The 18,651-nt window shown below is 40.5% G+C and overlaps 1 pseudogene; it reads right to left on the bottom strand.

Moving 5' to 3' along the window:
• Positions 1-4,473: 4,473 nt before the first annotated feature.
• On the bottom strand, positions 4,474-18,239 carry LOC143628342 (floral homeotic protein PMADS 2-like; annotated as a pseudogene).
• Positions 18,240-18,651: the final 412 nt, after the last annotated feature.

Here is an 18,651-nt window from a genome sequence, read left to right on the forward strand (position 1 = left end):
AACTTGTCTATCGTTTAATTTACTCATTTTTCTTAATTAGTTTTTAATAATAGCATTTTAATAAAACCCCTTTAAACAAATAAACAAATAGTTGTGTCTGTATTAGTTGGATCTAGTTAACGTAATTAAAAAAGTCTCATGGGTTCGATTTCTGGACTTAATTAGCTGCACTAGAGTCGACTGACTCATTTGCCGGTTAGTAGTTTTAGTTAAGTTAAGAGTCTAGAGTTATTACTTAGTGTCTAGATTAGTGTAATTTTAGTTAATAATTTTATAACTACTTTTAGCACATCAAGAACCATAACATTTTGGTTCCAAAACTTCACATACTCACCTACTACCCAACCTACATACACTTCCATATCAACTCAACCCGAAACCACAACAATAGACCAACCCCAAACCCTACCTTTGACCTTAACCACTCTTTTCCCTACCCAAACCATAACCTTGCCCTTACAAACCACTACGCAGTCTACCCAATCCAATTTTCCTCACAATCACTAAATCCATATTCCTTGCCCCCACACCCCTGTCTTGTGGAAAGTATAAAAAGTATTCGGTGTACTCTGACCCTAGCCTCAATAGGATCATTGATCTAGAAGAATCAAACGCTAAGAGGGCTGATCGAGAAAGAGTATTATTGGAGTATGTAAAAACTCAAAAGAAGGAGGCGGAGGATGCCAAGGAGAAAGGCGCATTGATTGTGAGGGTGGCTAAGATGGAAAAGGAAAGACAATTAAATAGGGCTCTGATTGAATGTCAGAAGTTGTGGATCGAAACCCTCTAGAAGCCAGCTGACAGTCAACAAAAGCTTATGACAGATCAATCACTGTCGCTTGCTCGTCAACATGAGGAGAGTTCAAGGGTGGAATCAAGGGTCTCCTATTTGGAGAGAGACCTGTCGTCGTCCGCTCATTTTGAGGCCAAAGTAAAAGACGATTTGGAGAAGGCAATAGATAGGGTGTTTCAGAATATGGAGAGGCTAAAGGCCAGGAATGGGTTGTTGGAAGGCGATCAGGGAGCCAATAGGAATGTCGGAATTCTCATTGCTAAGAATACTAATTATGATAAGAGATTGATGGTTTGAAGAGAAAGTTGGCCAAACAAGAACGTTTGAATGGGGCTCAGTTGAAGTTAAACGAGGAGATAGCCAACAAGTATCTAGCAGCCTCAGAGATCATGCAGTTAACAGATGAAGACATTAAGAATCTCGAGAATCGGCTAGATATTGTGTTCAAGAGTTGGGTGAATCCTGGTGAAGAAGGAAATGAAAAGAGAAAGAAGAAAGGACAGCATTCTACAGCTTGTCATAGTGGTGGAAGCGGTGTAGAAGTGATGGTGACTACTTGTGGTGAAGCAACAGTGGGCATGATCGTACTTGTTGGTACCGGGGATGAAGGTAACGTTTCAAGCACTCCGGTTATTTGAGGTTCTGTATCTAGAAATGCAGAGAGACAGGGGAGGAGGAAGAATATGATGGCGAGGACGATGTGCGAGATAGCTATGATGAAGAATCTGACGATGATGATGATGATGCTGGTGGAAATGGAAGTGGAGGAGATGGCGGTGCTGGTGCAGGTGGTGGAAGTGGAGTGGATACACAAACCGCTCAACATAACGAAGTGCCACATATTGACCCCTCTGTGACCAAGGCAGCTAATGGAGTTAGGGATCGGGATGCTGCTCTGGAGGACGACTTTAACTCAATTTTTAATGTTGATGATATTGCAGGTACCCGATCGCCAGCTGAAGAATCAATGAGGATCTATGACATTGATGATGACATCAACTATTCGCCACGCCCTAACACACCAGTTCAGGAGGTCAGAGATTCGGCTCCTAAAGCAGAAGCAGTGATTGCTCTTGCTGCTGATACCTCCCATGTTCCAAAGAAGAAAAAAAGTAAAGGGCACTGTGTAAGCAATCGTGGAAGTGCTCGTTGCCAGAACTACCCCTATCACGATGACTCATTGATTGTGTCCGCCAAGTTTCATGCTGAGAGCAAGTCGTAGGCTATCAGAAGGGTAAACGACGACCTCTCCTACATGCATCACACTGAGATGCATACTCTGTCTGAACTTGACATAACTTACTTTAGAAGAGTTGTAGGTGATAAAGCGGGAGAAAAGAGGCTGGAGGGTTGGTTCAAGCAACACATGGATAGAGAATCAAGAGCCAACTACTCCAACTTTCAGCTGAATAAGGGACGAACTTTCAAGCATCCCACTGAGATCGACCTAGCACTGGCAAAAAAAGAAAGGCTTCGAGATTTAAGATGCCTAAGGAAGGTTGGGAAATCTATCATGGAGAACCATTCGAGCCCAATCTACTCAATGACTTCCTATGCTGGGAGTTTGACAATAACACGAACGAAGCCATGATTCAGTGTTGAACCATGAATCCTCTGCTTGTGTTCGATGAACACGAACTAATGGGTCTTAGCAAAGAAGACATTTTGAAGTTATATCAGTCTCCTTTCCTACACATGAAGATTATGGGAAACAAAATACAGATATGATAGTGAAAAGTTCGACAAGTTTGTTCGACGGCTTGTTGAGGATCAACTACAAGATGGCGGATGCTTAGTGTATGAGACCGATTGATGATGAAATGGAAGAAAATACTAAATACTTTTATTGTAACTATCTTTTATTTATCTTTATACGTTTGGACCATAGGCCATTGTAAACAAAGCCCATTAGGCCGATATAATGTATGAAGTGTGCATGGAACTTGTACTATAAATAGTGCAAGGCTTCATGCATAACTTAACCTTTTGCCAAACAAGTTATATTATCTTTTCACCAACTCTCCCACTACCTCTCTTTCTTTCTAAGAGTGATTTCTGCTAGCTCTTAAGGAGATTGATCCATAAACATTGTTGTTTGATCCCGTTTCTTGGACCTACATTTTGTAAACCCAAAACCCACTTACGACACTTGAATACTCTTTGTTGTACAAAAGCACACTTCACAAACACTCATACAAGACCAAAATCAAAGGTTGTGACCCAAGAACCTCAACAAGTAGAGCCGAAAGCTCTTATACCAATTATAGGTCCTAGATACGGGATCAAACAACAATGTTCTTGGATCAATCTCCTTGTGAGCTAGGGGAAATCACTCACAAGTAAACCCGATAACTCGGATCTTGTTGGTGTTCGGTTATTTCCGTACCGGTAAAGAAAGAAAAGAAGTAGAGAGAGTTGGTGGAAAAATATGGATAAGATATTACAAAAAGGTTGTTTTGCATGTGCATACCGTCACTATATATACTGAAGGTATGCCATGCACACTTCGTTACGTTGGCCTAATGGGCTCTAAGTACATGGCCTCGAGCCCACATACATAAACGAAACCAGAAGCAAATAAAATACATTGTGAATATTACAAAATAATACAAAAGACTATAATACAAAACGAGGCCCTATAGTCACATTCCACCAATTTTTGCCTTTTTAGTTTGGGATCTTCTTGTTATACACAAGACAACTCCTTTATGCAAGAAGAAGAAAAAGCTCTACATGATATTTTATTGATGGCATCTTGGTTCATTGAGATCATATTTGAAAGCAAGGCCATTACAGTTATAAGTTATCGAAGATATTAAATGTTTGAGGTTCCTTTATATTAAAAATAGAACTTTGTTTAAATCCCTTAGCTGGAAAGATTGGTGTAACTTTTCTTTTTAAGTTGCTTGTTTGCTTTTCTTTGCCATAAGGCCCATAACGTCTTGCTAGTTTGTCTTTTTATTGAAAGTTGTTAAAAAAATTGATTTTGTTCTGTCTAGAAGGGAGATAACGAGCCATAAGAAATATTACACCTAAAATATCAGTAACGCATTTTGAAAGTCATGATCGCGGGGATGTTGAGATTAAATCAAATAGGAAGTTGTTGGAAGAAATCAACTACAAGAGTCTTGAGTCAAGGGTACTTCTGATAATTAGTTTTCAGTTACAAGAATAATCGTATTATGCTTAAAGTTTGATTCCGTTTATTTTATGTTCTATGATTTTGGTTTCCATTGCAAGTGATGAATAATACAACATGCTCCGATTATTTGTTATAATAAAAAATCCAACAATTTCTACTTCAAATAACAAAATGCTCTATAGTTAATAAATAACTTGTATATTAGAACTTCCCCATCTATTGTTGATATAATTCTTATTTTGTATATATTGTTAATAAGAAGTTATAAATATGCACACATCCATACTTTGTTATGTATATATAAGTACCAACTGGACCAATAACATTCATCAGGTGCAACGATTTTAAAGCAATTTTAATAGGTGGACCGTCATCAATATCTTTAAACACAAAGCGAGAAGTAACAAAGAAGTCCTAGAAGTACACCACTGCTTACACAATAGAGAAAATAGGAATAGCTACATACTTAATGTATTGCAAACTCATAGTAATGCAAAGCTTAATTGAGTTCAAGACTTGCATACAAGAAAAGGTACGACTACATCCGCCCATGCAGGTTAGGCTGCATCGGTTGGACATGGAAGGAAAAAGGTTCATCATGTTGGCCCAGACGGATCAAACAATCAGATCAAACACACAAACAAACAAACGAACACAAGATATTTGGGGTGACAACCCTCGACTCTTTTCATATAACCAAACAAACTTATCAAATGAACTTTACGAACATAGCAAACTTACATGGAGAAGAGACTTCTTGACTCACACACATAGAACTAATAATCTAGACCCTATTTATAGACCTACTAAACTTGCTCTTCAAGCCAAACCTAACTTGGGAAACAAGGCAAACTTATTCTTGAATAATCCATATTAAAATAAAAAAAAAACAAAACAAACCCTCAACTTTATTGATAATAATTCAAGATTATTCTTCATTCACCCCTTAATCTTGAATTGTTTCTTTTTTTTTTTGTTGTACCACCAAGGTCTTGAATTCCCAATAACGCTCTCAACTCTTCAATTTTAATCACTGGTTCTTCTTTACCCTTTCTTTTCAGTTGTTTGTAACAAAACTGCTTAACAAGTTCTTAACATTCATCGTTCAAACCATCCACATTGATCTTATTCTTCTTTCTTACTTTTCTTTTCTTTCTTTGCTCATCAAAACTTGCAGATAGGCTATTCATTCCTTCTTTATCAGACCCGGTTAGGCCTTCCATTATGACAATTCTTCTCAGCCTTTCATTCCGTTCTAACTTTTCGTCAACAAATGCTCGGTTGTTAACTTTCAAGCATGATTCTAAATCTGCAGACTTGTTAGCTGCATCGTTCCTTTCATTCAGTATAATATGCTTTCTCTCATCATCATCATCATCATCAGTAGCAGATCTTTGTTTACGCTCACTTATCTTAACAACTTTCTCATCTTTAAGGTTGTTTGAGTCAGAAAAACATACCTGAAGATTCACTATCTTCTTTTCTTCTTTCGAAGAAATTCTTTCTTTTTCTTCATTCAATCTTTCCTTTTCTTCACTTTCTAAAACAGCTTGCAAAACTTCTTCTTTCTCAATAGTTTCCCGAGCTTCCTTCTTACGTGCTTGTTCTTCTTGAACAATCACATCTAACTTTTGTTTGTCAGCGATCTCACACAATCTTTCCTTTTCAGCGACTTCTTGAGCTGCTATTTCATCTTCTACCTTTCGTACATAATCCACTCCAAGAAATCGAATCTTCAAAGTACGCCATACTTCCTTAGCATTCATGAGTATGCCAACTTGTACCAAGATGTCTTCCGGTAGGGTTTGACATATGAACCCCAACACTGTGTACATCTTCCTTTCATCCACAAGTACACCGACTGTAGGTTCAACAGCATCCCAAAAGCCATAGTCTTTAAAAAATCTTTCCATCTTGGTTGACCATACTTTGTAGTTCGATTTCGTCAATACTGGAAGTCCTCCAATCATCATCGTTTCTTTCCTATTTTTACTTTCTTAACTCGATTCTTCTCATCAACTCGTTCTTGACCAATACAAACAATTGGTATCAGAACACACAAACAAACAAACGAACATAAGATATTTGGGGTGAGAACCCTCGACTCTTTTCATATAACCAAACAAACTTATGAAACGAACTTCACGAACATAACAAACTTACATGGAGAAAAGACTTCTAATAACCCTATAATAATGACCCTCACAATTAAGCTTTAATATTAAAATGAAAATCCTAAAACCACACACAACTGGCAAGTGTACCGATCGCAAGTAGTATAGACTTAGGAAGTCCGAGTATCGAACACGTGGACACGTTAGAACGCTAAAGATCACTAACCCTAGAAAAGACCTACCTAAGAATAATAATTATATTGATTTTTGATTTTAAATACTTAACTGAACTAACTAGACTAACTGATAAAACTTACCAAAAATAGAAAACTTAACGGAAAATTAACTGTGTTAACTTAGGAATGGAGAAAAACGTCTACCTAGGTCTGAATCAAATTTTAGGCCTAACAAGCTAATGGATTGAATGATATATAGACACCGGTCCCTAAAGATGACACGACTAAGGATCGCTCGGGCTCACTGGATTACCTCTCGGTCTCACACAACAAACCCTAACTACTCAAAATCGGCTAAAACGACCAAACCGGGAAACAATTGCTAACATGTTCAAATGAAGGATCATCTCTCGGTCTCACCAACACTCGACCCTAATGTCAATGAATACTACACAACCAAGGATAGAGGAACAATTCAACTTAAACTAAAATATATCAACTAGTTGCTCAAAACACCTAAACATGACAAGAAACGAACTCGCTCTCGCGCAATCCTTATTCTAGCATGCAAAGGCAATGAGACAACCCTAACTTCCTATCACCTCTCGGTCTCAAAGAAGGTGTTTAACCGCTGTACTTAATCCAAATAATCACGCAACAAAACCCTACGGTTGTTCCTACCGCAAACAAACCCTAAACACAAAGTCTAGAATCAAACAATGCACCGATCAATCAATACAAAACTAATCAATCAACACACGAGGTTTATGCAATGAATAATCAAAATTTCCAGCCCTTAAATACAACCTATTTCATGTCTAAATCAAACTTTACAATAGCAATTCAACTCTATCAATCAAACAATCCAACAAGCTCATCAAACACTAACAACAATCATCATTCCTAGGTAGAACTAACAAGATTAGCCTATGTTCATATTTGGACAGCCATGAACATTAAATAAAAGCATCATTAAACTCTTACCAATCATCGTAATAATCATTAAACGATCAATAACAGTCATAAACACTTCAATCTCTAACACAATTGCAAAACAAATTAACAATTGATCAAGAAAATAAAGTATGATGAACAATGTAATAGATGGAAGGATATGGATGTTCCAGGCTGCTGTAAACTGACGGTAAACGATCACCGAGGCTTATTCTTGCTTGTTCTTCCTTCCCTAGCCGCCACAAGTCCAAACCCTAGCTCCACAAAACTTTTTTCTCTTTTCTTCCTTGCTGTCCACCTGCCGATCGGAACTCCTGTAGCAGCTTAGGGTTTTTTTTTTTTTTTTATGTTATAATATAATATGGTCTTGGGCCTCCATGATGCATACGGGTCGGGCCTTGAGATTTGTCTTGAACTTGTATGCGTAAAAGGCTCGTAGAATGCTCGAAAAGTCCCGGTTTTCTTCTTTCTTTCACCCAAAACCTACAAGATTAATAAATGTATGTAAAACCTATCTAAAACGAGTTAAAACATATAAAATATAATATAATACGTAGATAAAACGTGCGGAAAATACGTGTGTTTTACAACACATCAAATATCCCCACACTTAAGACTTTTTCGTCCCTGAAAAAGAATACTACACAGGATCATATCCGAGTTTTAACCGACAAATCTTGGTTTTATATATTTATTATTATTATTAATATATTAATTTTTTTCTTCTTTTTAAAGTATTAGAAAAAGTGACCCGTTACCCCTTCCAACTTTCACCTAATAAGCTAGATCAGGTCGATTGCCGGTATTGCTGTCCACTTTAAACCCATGCCCCTAATACTTACCGAGGCCAATAAGGTGTGACGATTCTATTAATTTGTATGACTAAGTGGAACCCACACCTAAAAGCCTTGCTGCCATTTCACCAATTCCATTTTGGTTTTACCGGGCCGAGCCACCCCAACTTGACTTAAACCTATTGCCACATGATTAAACATTTCGACTCATATACAAACTATAAACTCTAGCTCTCTTTCAAGTGCACGCAATTACAAATGCATTCTTTCTTTTATTTCTTTTTCTGCCTTTTGGCTTTTTGCAATTTTTTATACTCATATTACATGGCTTTTGCATGAACAGAAACAAATACAAAAGATAAAACAACTAATATATATAGACGATCATGTGACTCGAGGCTTGAGTATGACCCGGTTTTTCATTCTAGTCCTGTCACGAGCTTAGTTAAACAAACAAAACCCCTAAGATGTTTCCCACTAAAGTCAGGCCATTTAAGAGGTTCAATTAGGTCAACAACCAAACCGCCCTTTCATTCTTAAAGGCTGAGCCTACCGACACACGATTACTGAGTCTAAACCGTTCGGTTACCATACATTACGTGCGGGTCTAATGGGCATTGTTCTTATTTATTATATATATATTTTTGAAACCACCAAGAATTTATAAAATAACCACTACTCGGTAATAATATCATCTCTTGTTTAACGTAGAGAAAACAAATTTCAAGGGACTATTTTTTTAAATTTTTCAAATTTTTATATATATATATATATATATATATATATATATATATATATATTTTATTTATTTATTTATTTGATTTTATTTTTTATTTTTTTAAATTTTTTTTCTACAACTAAGTAAAGTAAACCCCATCCCCACACTTAGAACGAAATCGTCTTCGATGAGTATAAGGAAAAGAAATAAAATAAAATAAAAATAAAACAGAAAATAAAAATAAAGTATACAAGACTAAAACAAAGAACGGGTTACTCCCCTGGTTTGTGTGTAGAATCTTCAACAGCTTAGTAGTATCCAAACGACCGTATAGCATTTCATTCGCGGCCGCAACCTTGGGAGAACCTGTTCCACAATGCCACCATAGCTACCATGTGCCTAATATAACCTGCAAAACTCAAAATCGCTCGCATGTAGCGGCGTACAACACGGAAAACAAAAACATAAACAAATAAACATATTTTTGTGTTTTTGTTTTATATATATATATATATATATATATATATATATATATATATATATATATATATATATATATATATATAGGATACTCCTTAAATCAACCGACTCGAATGGAGATTGAGTATGAGCGGTTTCATCTTGGAACAACCTGAAATAGAAAAAAAACAAAGAAAACAAATAGCATCACACAAATACATAAATACAAACTCTACAACTCGGGCAGTCTCCCGAGTGTGCATCCATCGCGTCTAAGTTTCAGAGAGCGTGTCAAGGTAGAATACCTCGACCGTCTGGTCAGTCACCGGGTCGCCAATGTAGTGCTTCAGTCTATGACCGTTCACCTTAAACTTCCCACCTTTATCCTCTATTTCAACAGTGCCGTACGGGAAGACCTCAGTGACCGTGAACGGTCCCGACCATCGGGATCTCAACTTTCCCGGGAATAACCTCAACCGGGAGTTATACAATAAAACCAAATCCCCACACTTGAACTGCTTGCTACCCTTCAACTTCCTATCGTGTAGTTCCTTCGTCCGATCCTTATACCTAAATGACTGCGCGTAAGCGTGATCTCTCAGCTTCTCTAACTCGTGCAACTGGTGGAAACGAGTGCTCTCTGCGGCAGACATATCGAAGTTGACCCTCTGTAGGGCCCAAGAAGCATGGTGCTCTAACTCAACAGGCAGGTGGCAGGCCTTCCCATAAATCATCCGAAACGGTGTGGAACCGGTCGGAGTCTTGTAGGCTGTACGGAAGGCCCACAACGCGTCATCCAGCTTGTCGGACCAATCCCGACGATTCGAACCAACCGTTTCCTCAAGAATACGTTTGATCCCCCAGTTACTCACTTCTACCTGCCCACTAGTCTGTGGGTGGTAGGCGGTTGCAAGCCGATGGGTGACCCCATAGCGACGCAACGCCTTCTCCATCTGCGCATTGCAGAAGTGAGTTCCTCTATCACTGATCAATGCCTTCGGGACACCAAAGCGAGCAAAAAGGCTCTTGAGAAAACGTAGTACAACTCGGGCATCATTAGTGGGTAAGGCCTTGGCCTCAACCCATTTCGAGACATAATCAACCGCCACGAGTATATACTTGTTCCCACGCGAAGATGGAAACGGTCCCATGAAATCAATGCCCCACACATCGAAAACCTCACAAACCTGAATAGCATTCTAGGGCATTTCATTTCGCGACGAGATATTGCCAACACGCTGGCAACGATCACAACTCTTTACAAACGCGTGCGCATCCTTAAAAATCGAAGGCCAATAAAATCCACAATCAAACACCTTCTTTATCGTCAAACTCGCACCGTGGTGACCTCCTGTCGGTCCAACATGGCAATGGCTCAGAATCTGCCATCCCTCCTTAACGTCAACACACCTACTGATCAACTGGTCAGCACCTGTACGAAAAAGATACGGGTCGTCCCACAGGTAAAACTTGACATCAGCAAAGAATTTCTTTTTTTTTGCTGGTAAGACATCTTCGGGTAGTACCCGTCAGCAAGATAGTTCGCAAAGTCGACGAACCATGGGAAACCCTCATCCTGAGCCGAAACAAACATAAGACTCTCTGTCGGAAAGTGGTCATTAATCCTGACCCCCGGCTCTCCTAACTCAGCTCCCTCAAGACGCGAAAGATGATCGGCCGCCACATTCTCGGCCCCCTTCTTATCACGGATTTCAATATCAAACTCTTGAAGCAACAGGATCCATCAGATAAGGCGTGGTTTAGCATCCTGTTTGCTAAAGAGATAACGAATGGCAGAATGATCCGTGTACACAATCGTCTTGGACAGAACAAGATAGGACCTGAATTTGTCGAATGCAAACACCACAGCTAAAAGCTCTTTCTCGGTGGTGGTGTAACTCTCCTGTGCACCATTCAGGGTCCGGCTAGCATAGTAAATCGGATGGAAGTGTTTATCCTTCCGCTGTCCAAGAACCGCTCCGACTGCGAAGTCGCTCGCATCACACATCAACTCAAAGGGAAGCGACCAGTCGGGATTAATCATGATCGGGGCATTAACGAGTTTGTCTTTTAAAAGATCAAACACCTCAATACACTGCTCAGAAAACACGAATGGGGCATCCTTCTCCAAGAGTTTGGTCATGGGTCTCGCAATCTTAGAAAAGTCTTTAATGAACCGGCGATAGAACCCAGCATGACCCAGAAAACTCCAGATGGATCTCACGGAAGTGGGCGGGGGAAGATTAGAGATGGTATCGACCTTCGCTCGGTCGACCTCTATCCCCGCATTCAAAATACGATGCCCCAAAACGATGGCCTCGCGTACCATGAAATGACACTTCTCCCAGTTAAGAACTAGGTTGGTGTCAACGCATCGGGCCAACATCCTCTCGAGGTTAGAGAGACACTGATCGAAAGAACTCCCCAACACAGAAAATTTGTCCATGAACACCTCCATAGAGTCCTCGATCATGTCATGAAATATAGCCACCATGCACCTCTTAAATGTGGCTGGAGCGTTACACAGTCCGAACGGCGTACGTCGATAGGCAAACGTACCGTATGGGCAGGTAAACGTGGTTTTCTTCTGGTCATCGGGAGCAATAGGAATCTGAAAGTACCTGGAGAAACCATCTAAGAAGCAGTAGTACTGCTGACCTGCCAAACGCTCCAACATCTGATCAATGAAAGGTAGAGGAAAGTGGTCTTTCCTCGTGGCATCATTCAGTCTGCGGTAATTGATGCAGACTCTCCAACCGGTCACAGTCCTAGTGGGAATCAGCTCGTTCCTCTCATTGGTGACGACAGTTATGCCACCCTTTTTGGGAACCACTTGGACTGGACTAACCCACGAACTATCAGAAATGGGGACAATGATCCCCACATCAAGGAGTTTGATGATCTCCTTCTTCACGACCTCCTGCATCTTCGGATAAAGCCGCCGCTGCGGCTGAACGACAGTCCTATAATTATCCTCCATGAGGATTTTATGCATGCAAAACGAAGGGTTGATACCCTTGATGTCGATAATCTTCCATGCAATAGCCTCCTTGTGCTCTCGAAGCACCCTCAACAATCTTTCTCTCTCGACCTCCGTCAAAGCAGATGCGACAATAACCGGCAACTTCCTCTCTTCATCCAAAAACGCGTACTCCAGATGGGCAGGTAACTCCTTAAGCTCTAAGGAATGAGGGGGGCTCTCGACAAAAGGTCAGTCCATCGGATCGTCACGTACGATCTCAGCAGACACTTCAAACTCAGGGTGATGTGACTCGGCGTCATCTTCCGTTGACTGGTCGGTCATGGCAACCATCTCAATCTCCGGAATGTCCCTATCGAGAATCTGAGTGTTGGAGGAAGATCCTCCACAGATCTCGCTGAAAAACTCACCAACATGCTCCATGATGGTATCAATAAAATACAGGGAGTCATCAGCAGACTTGAGGTGTTTCAGTGACTGTCGAACGTCAAAGGTGATGTTCTCATCCGCAACTCTCAAAATCAACTTACCCTCGCAGACGTCGATCAACGCCTGTGCAGTGGCAAGGAATGGTCGGCCTAAAATTAGTGGTACGCTATCATCGTCGTTCATGTCCAGAATGACAAAGTCCACCGGGAAGATGAACTTGTCGACACGAACCAGCATGTTCTCGACCACCCCTCGAGGGTATTTCACATAACGATCAGCAAGCTGGACACTCATCCTGGTAGGCCTCGGTTCGCCTAGACCCAGCTTGCGATACACAGAATACAGCATGAGATTAATGCTGGCGCCGAGATCGGCCAGCGCATGAATAACCGTATCATCACTCAAGATGCAGGGAATCGTGAAACTCCCTGGATCGGCCATCTTTTCTGGTAATTTCCGTTGTAAGACAGCAGAACAGCTAGCACTCAATGGGATGGAAGCGACCTCAGTAAGCTTCTCCTTATTCGAAAGGATATCATTGAGGAACTTCGCGTGTTTAGGCATCTGAGTTAGTGCCTCAAGGAATGGGATGTTAAGGTGAAGCTGCTTCAAAAGATCAAGAATTTTGGAACTCTGCTCCTCATCTCTGTCTCGGCGGAGTCTTCCGGGGTATGGTACTCTGGGCTTGTAGACTCTCGGCGGCTCGCTCGGTAGCTGCTGTCTCTCGGCCTGTGCTGAACTCCCTGGGCTGCTTCTCTGATGCACCTGGGCCGGTGGAGACTCCATCTGCATCTCCTCATCCACTTGCTCCTCTACAACTACTGCAGGCTCCTCGACGACTCCTCTCTGCTGAATCCCGGGCTCCTCTCGTGCCCGTGAACCGCTCCTCGTTGTCACAGCTTTAGCGAATCCCTTTGGGTTATGCTCGGTGTTACTTGGTAGTGAACCATGCGGCCTCTCGTTCAACCTACTCGCTATCTCTCCCATCTGCCGCTCGAGACTCTGAATTGATGCTCCCTGATTCCTCATGACCTGCTCGTGCTCGCGAAACTTCTCTTGCGTCTCCTTGTGTCGGGAATCCTCCCGTGACATAAGCTGTGACAGCATCTGTGTTTGTTGCGCCATCATCTCCTCCAATGTGGGCTTCTTCTCCCACTGCTCGCTCCCTCACCTGCATCCTGAAATAAACTCTGGCGTTGCTGAAAACCGGACTGGACGTCGCTCCTCCAGTTGGAGTTCTGATTGCCTCTCCATCCCGAATTATAAGAATTAAAAGAATTTGGATTTTGGTTTGGATTTCCTACGAAGTCTACGGCCTCCTCTTGGGAACTAACTGGGCACTGAACGCTATCATGCCCCCCTCTGCGGATCTCACACAACTTGCTCTTCGTTTGCATATCCTTCACCATCTTCGCCAACGCCTCGACCTGTGCCGTCAGTGCGGTGGTGGTGTCCACCGAATGCATGCCTTGTGAGATAGAATCGACGGTCTTACCTCCTCTGGTGGGTGGTCTCTGGTACCCACTCATAGCTAACCCATTGAATAAAGCGATACACTAATCGGGGTCTTTGGTTGTCAACAGATTTCCTCCCGCCGCCGTGTCGAGCATACTCTATGTCGCGTACGTCACTCCATTGTAGAACTTTTCGACGACCGCCCAATCTTGCAAGCCGTGGTTGAGGCACAATGCTAATAGATTCTTGAACCGCTCCCAGGTCTCGTAAAAACTCTCTGTGTCCTCCATCTGGAAAGAATGTATCTGGTTACGCAAACGAGCGGCCTTAGCCGAAGGATCGTATTTTTCAAGAAATTGGGTCTGCATGGCAGCCCAAGTAGCTATAGAGCCCTGTGGGAGGGACTCGAGCCACAGACTCGCTTGATCATCGAGTGAAAACGGAAAGACGCGGAGCTTAACGCGTCTTCGGAAACGCCCGCAAGATGGAAAGTGTCGCAGATACGCACGATGCGGGTGAGATGAGAGTGCGGGTTCTCATGAAGCAACCCGTGAAACTGAGCAGAATGTGAAATGGTATTCAGAATGTTCGACGGGATCTGCAAGTTCGTCGCAACTCCAATGGCGGGTGGGGCGATGCTGGATCTCGCGCCAGCATTGGCCGGTCGGGCCCGGTCCGCAACTGTCCTCCTAGGTGGAATGTCGCCCATGATCCTATCCCTATCGTCGGGGTCAACGGATGAAGAAGTGGACGAGGGAGAAACGGGACGATGTCTCTCACGAAACTCTCTCTCTGGCTCGGGGAATGCTTCAGTGTCGGGTGGTCCACAAGATCGAGTCTGTCGCATAAAAACTATAATTAGAAATAAGATTATCTAAACTATTCTAACAAATAAGTAAAATAAAACAAAAATAATTACAAGTAGCACAAAAGGTAAGTCCTAACTCGAGTCGCTCTCTAAACGCCTAAAACCGTGTCCCCGGCAACGGCGCCAATAACTTGATGTGTGTCTAATAACCCTATAATAATGACCCTCACAACTAAGCTTTAATATTAAAACGAAAATCCTAAAACCACACACAACTGGCAAGTGTACCGATCGCAAGTAGTATAGACTTAGGAATTCCGAGTATCGAACAGGTGGACACGTCAGAACGCTAAAGATCACTAACCCTAGAAAAGACCTACCTTAGAATAATAATTATATTGATTTTTGATTTTTAAATACTTAACTGAACTAACTAGACTAACTGATAAAACTTACCAAAAATAGAAAACTTAACGGAAAATTAACTGTGTTAACATAGGAATGGAGAAAAACGTCTACCTAGGTCTGAATCAAATTGTAGGCCTAACAAGCAAATGGATTGAATGATATATAGACACCGGTCCCTAAAGATGTCACGACTAAGGAGCGCTCGGGCTCACTGAATTACCTCTCGGTCTCACACAACAAACCCTAACTACTCAAAATCGGCTAAAACGACCAAACCGGGAAACAATTGCTAACGTGTTCTAATGAAGGATCACCTCTCGGTCTCACCAACACTCGACCCTAATGGCAATGAATACTACACAACCAAGGATAGAGGAACAATTCAACTTAAACTAAAATAGATCAACTAGTTGCTCAAAAAACCTAAACCTGACAAGAAACGAACTCGCTCTCGCGCAATCCTTATTCTAGCATGCAAAGGCAATGAGACAACCCTAACTTCCTATCACCTCTCGGTCTCAAAGAAGGTGTTTAACCGCTGTACTTAATCCAAATAATCACGCAACAAAACCTACAGTTGCTCCTACCGCAAACAAACCCTAAGCACAAAGTCTAGAATCAAACAATGCACCGATCAATCAATACAAAACTAATCAATCAACACACGAGGTTTATGCAATGAATCATCAAAATTTCCAGCCCTTAAACACAACCTATTTCATGTCTAAATCAAACTTTACAATAGCAATTCAACTCTATCAATCAAACAATCCAACAAGCTCATCAAACACTAACAACAATCATCATTCCTAGGTAGAACTATCAAGATTAGCCTATGTTCATATTTGGACAGCCATGAACATTAAATAAAAGCATCATTAAACTCATACCAATCATCATAATAATCATTAAACGATCAATAACAGTCATAAACACTTCAATCTCTAACACAATTGCAAAACAAATTAACAATTGATCAAGATAATAAAGTATGATGAACAATGTAATAGATGGAAGGATATGGATGTTCCAGGCTGCTGTAAACTGACGGTAAACGATCACCGAGGCTTGTTCTTGCTTGTTCTTCATTCCCTAGCCGCCACAAGTCCAAACCCTAGCTCCACAAAACTTTTTTCTCTTTTCTTCCTTGCTGTCCACCTGCCGATCGGAACTCCTGTAGCAGCTTAGGGTTTTTTAACTTTTTTTATGTTATAATATAATATGGTCTTGGGCCTCCATGATGCATACGGGTCGGGCCTTGAGCTTTGTCTTGAACTTGTATGCGTAAAAGGCTCGTAGAATGCTCGAAAAGTCCCGGTTTTCTTCTTTCTTTCACCCAAAACCTACAAGATTAATAAATGTATGTAAAACCTATCTAAAACGAGTTAAAACATATAAAATATAATATAATACGTAGATAAAACGTGCGGAAAATACGTGTGTTTTACAACACATCACTAATAATCTAGACCCTATTTATAGACCTACTAAACTTGCTCTCCAAGCCAAACCTAACTTGGGAAACAAGGCAGACTTATTCTAGAATAATCCATATGAAAATAAACTTACAAAGCAAACCTTCAACTTTATTGATAATAATTCAAGATTATTCTTCACATCAGCTTGGTAATCTCCCATTGGTGCCATTTCATTTTGTTGCTGCATATACACACATACATACATATATGTGCCAGAAATAAGATACCATATATAATAGAGTTCTTGTAAGATGTATAAGAAACTTACCACCAAATACATGAGGTGCCTATTCTCCTCCTCTGGAACTTGTTCCTAATTCACACACAAATCCAGCATATTCACAAATAAGTAGCTATTTTACAGATAACAATTCAAACTACAAATGCTCTATGTATTTTTTAATTAACTTACACGTTTCCTCATGATTTTGGGGATGTCATCCTGTTCAAGACATCAAATATATAAACAACCTTAGAGAGTGTGTAATATTGGTTTATAAAAGGCTCCAAATAAGCAAACCTTTCTTTCGCGGATGTTGGTAAGTCCATTTTCCAGTGCTTCTTCATATCCAATTAGTTCTTCATACTATAAAGATGTTGTATCTTCTCCTTTCAAGTGCCTGAAACAAAAAATTTATCACCAACAAAAGAGTCTTAATTTTGAGAGGGAGAGGTGTACCTAAGCTCATATTACATGCTCTCGTTTTCTTTCTTGATTCTGTCAATTTCATTCTGCAAATTCTGTGTGGAAAGATAATCAAGGGAAGACATCAATCATCAATCAGAAAACTAATTATAAAACAAAGAAGAATATTAAATTAACCTACATGTCAGAGGTGCAACTCCCATTCAAATCAAGCATAAGACACTAGGGATCTTAGGTTGTTGCAAGTAAAGGGTAGTGAGAGAAGACTAGTTACTTCCAATCTGTTCATGGATGTAACATCTCATATAGTCTTATTGATGGATCCTATCCTATATGTAGATCTGGCAATAGAGTTCATAAATCAAGTTACTTGACATCTTATTAGCAAACAAAGATAACATGTCACAACCCACTATTAGAAATCCCCTAAATAACCAACTAAATCTTTCTAGGATAAAAGTAGAGACTAAAGAGTGAAACCTTACTTCGTGTTTTGCATCCCACAACTTGTTTCCTGAAAGTCTTTGATATCTATCCAGCATGTCAATCAAGCTACCAATTATCATTCAAAATCTAGAAAAGAAACAAGTTAGCAACATTTCACAGAAAATAAGTCAAACCATAATGTCAAAATACAGAAGACCCGAAAACAAAAGAGAAAATTATATTTTAAATTCCGGAGATGTATGTATACTTGGTTTCTAGGCTACAGTACTCATACATCTTGCCAGAACATCAAGATATAACAAGAGAGACATTGCATCGCAGAGAACAGTAATCTCTTTGGCTTTCTTGATGATTCGATCCGTTCTTAATTTTGGAGTAAGTAACTTGCCTGTTACTTGTGTTCTCTATCCTTTTGAACTCTATCTTCCCTCTTCCCATTTTCTCTCTTTTTTCAGGAAGTCAAATAACAAAAGAGAGATTTAATGAATTTTAATGACAAGAGACTTCTATCCTTTTGATCCTTTTGGTTAACTAATAGAATTAGAGAGAGAGAGAGAGAACACCCTGTTTGCGGTTCGTGCATATAATGTATATATGTGTGAACCCTCGGGTGGGCAAAAGTGAAATTGCACTAATTTTGACATTATTTAACTAATCTTGTGAAAATAACGTTAAAAGTGACGGAAGGTTAATCTGGCATCATGTGGTGGAGTTGATAGCCGAAAGACAAAGTACATGCACCAATCTACCGGTGTGCCGATGGTTGGGTGTTATGTGCCGTATGTCCAAGGCTTGACGCAAAACTACTATCGAGCCGGGGGTCTCACTGGAAGCAGCCTCTCTATTCCTA

Source organism: Bidens hawaiensis, unplaced genomic scaffold (assembly GCF_021521415.1).
Source record: "Bidens hawaiensis isolate Kalapana, Puna unplaced genomic scaffold, B.hawaiensis_p1.1 tig00004931_1, whole genome shotgun sequence".
Taxonomy (NCBI): Eukaryota; Viridiplantae; Streptophyta; class Magnoliopsida; order Asterales; family Asteraceae; genus Bidens; species Bidens hawaiensis.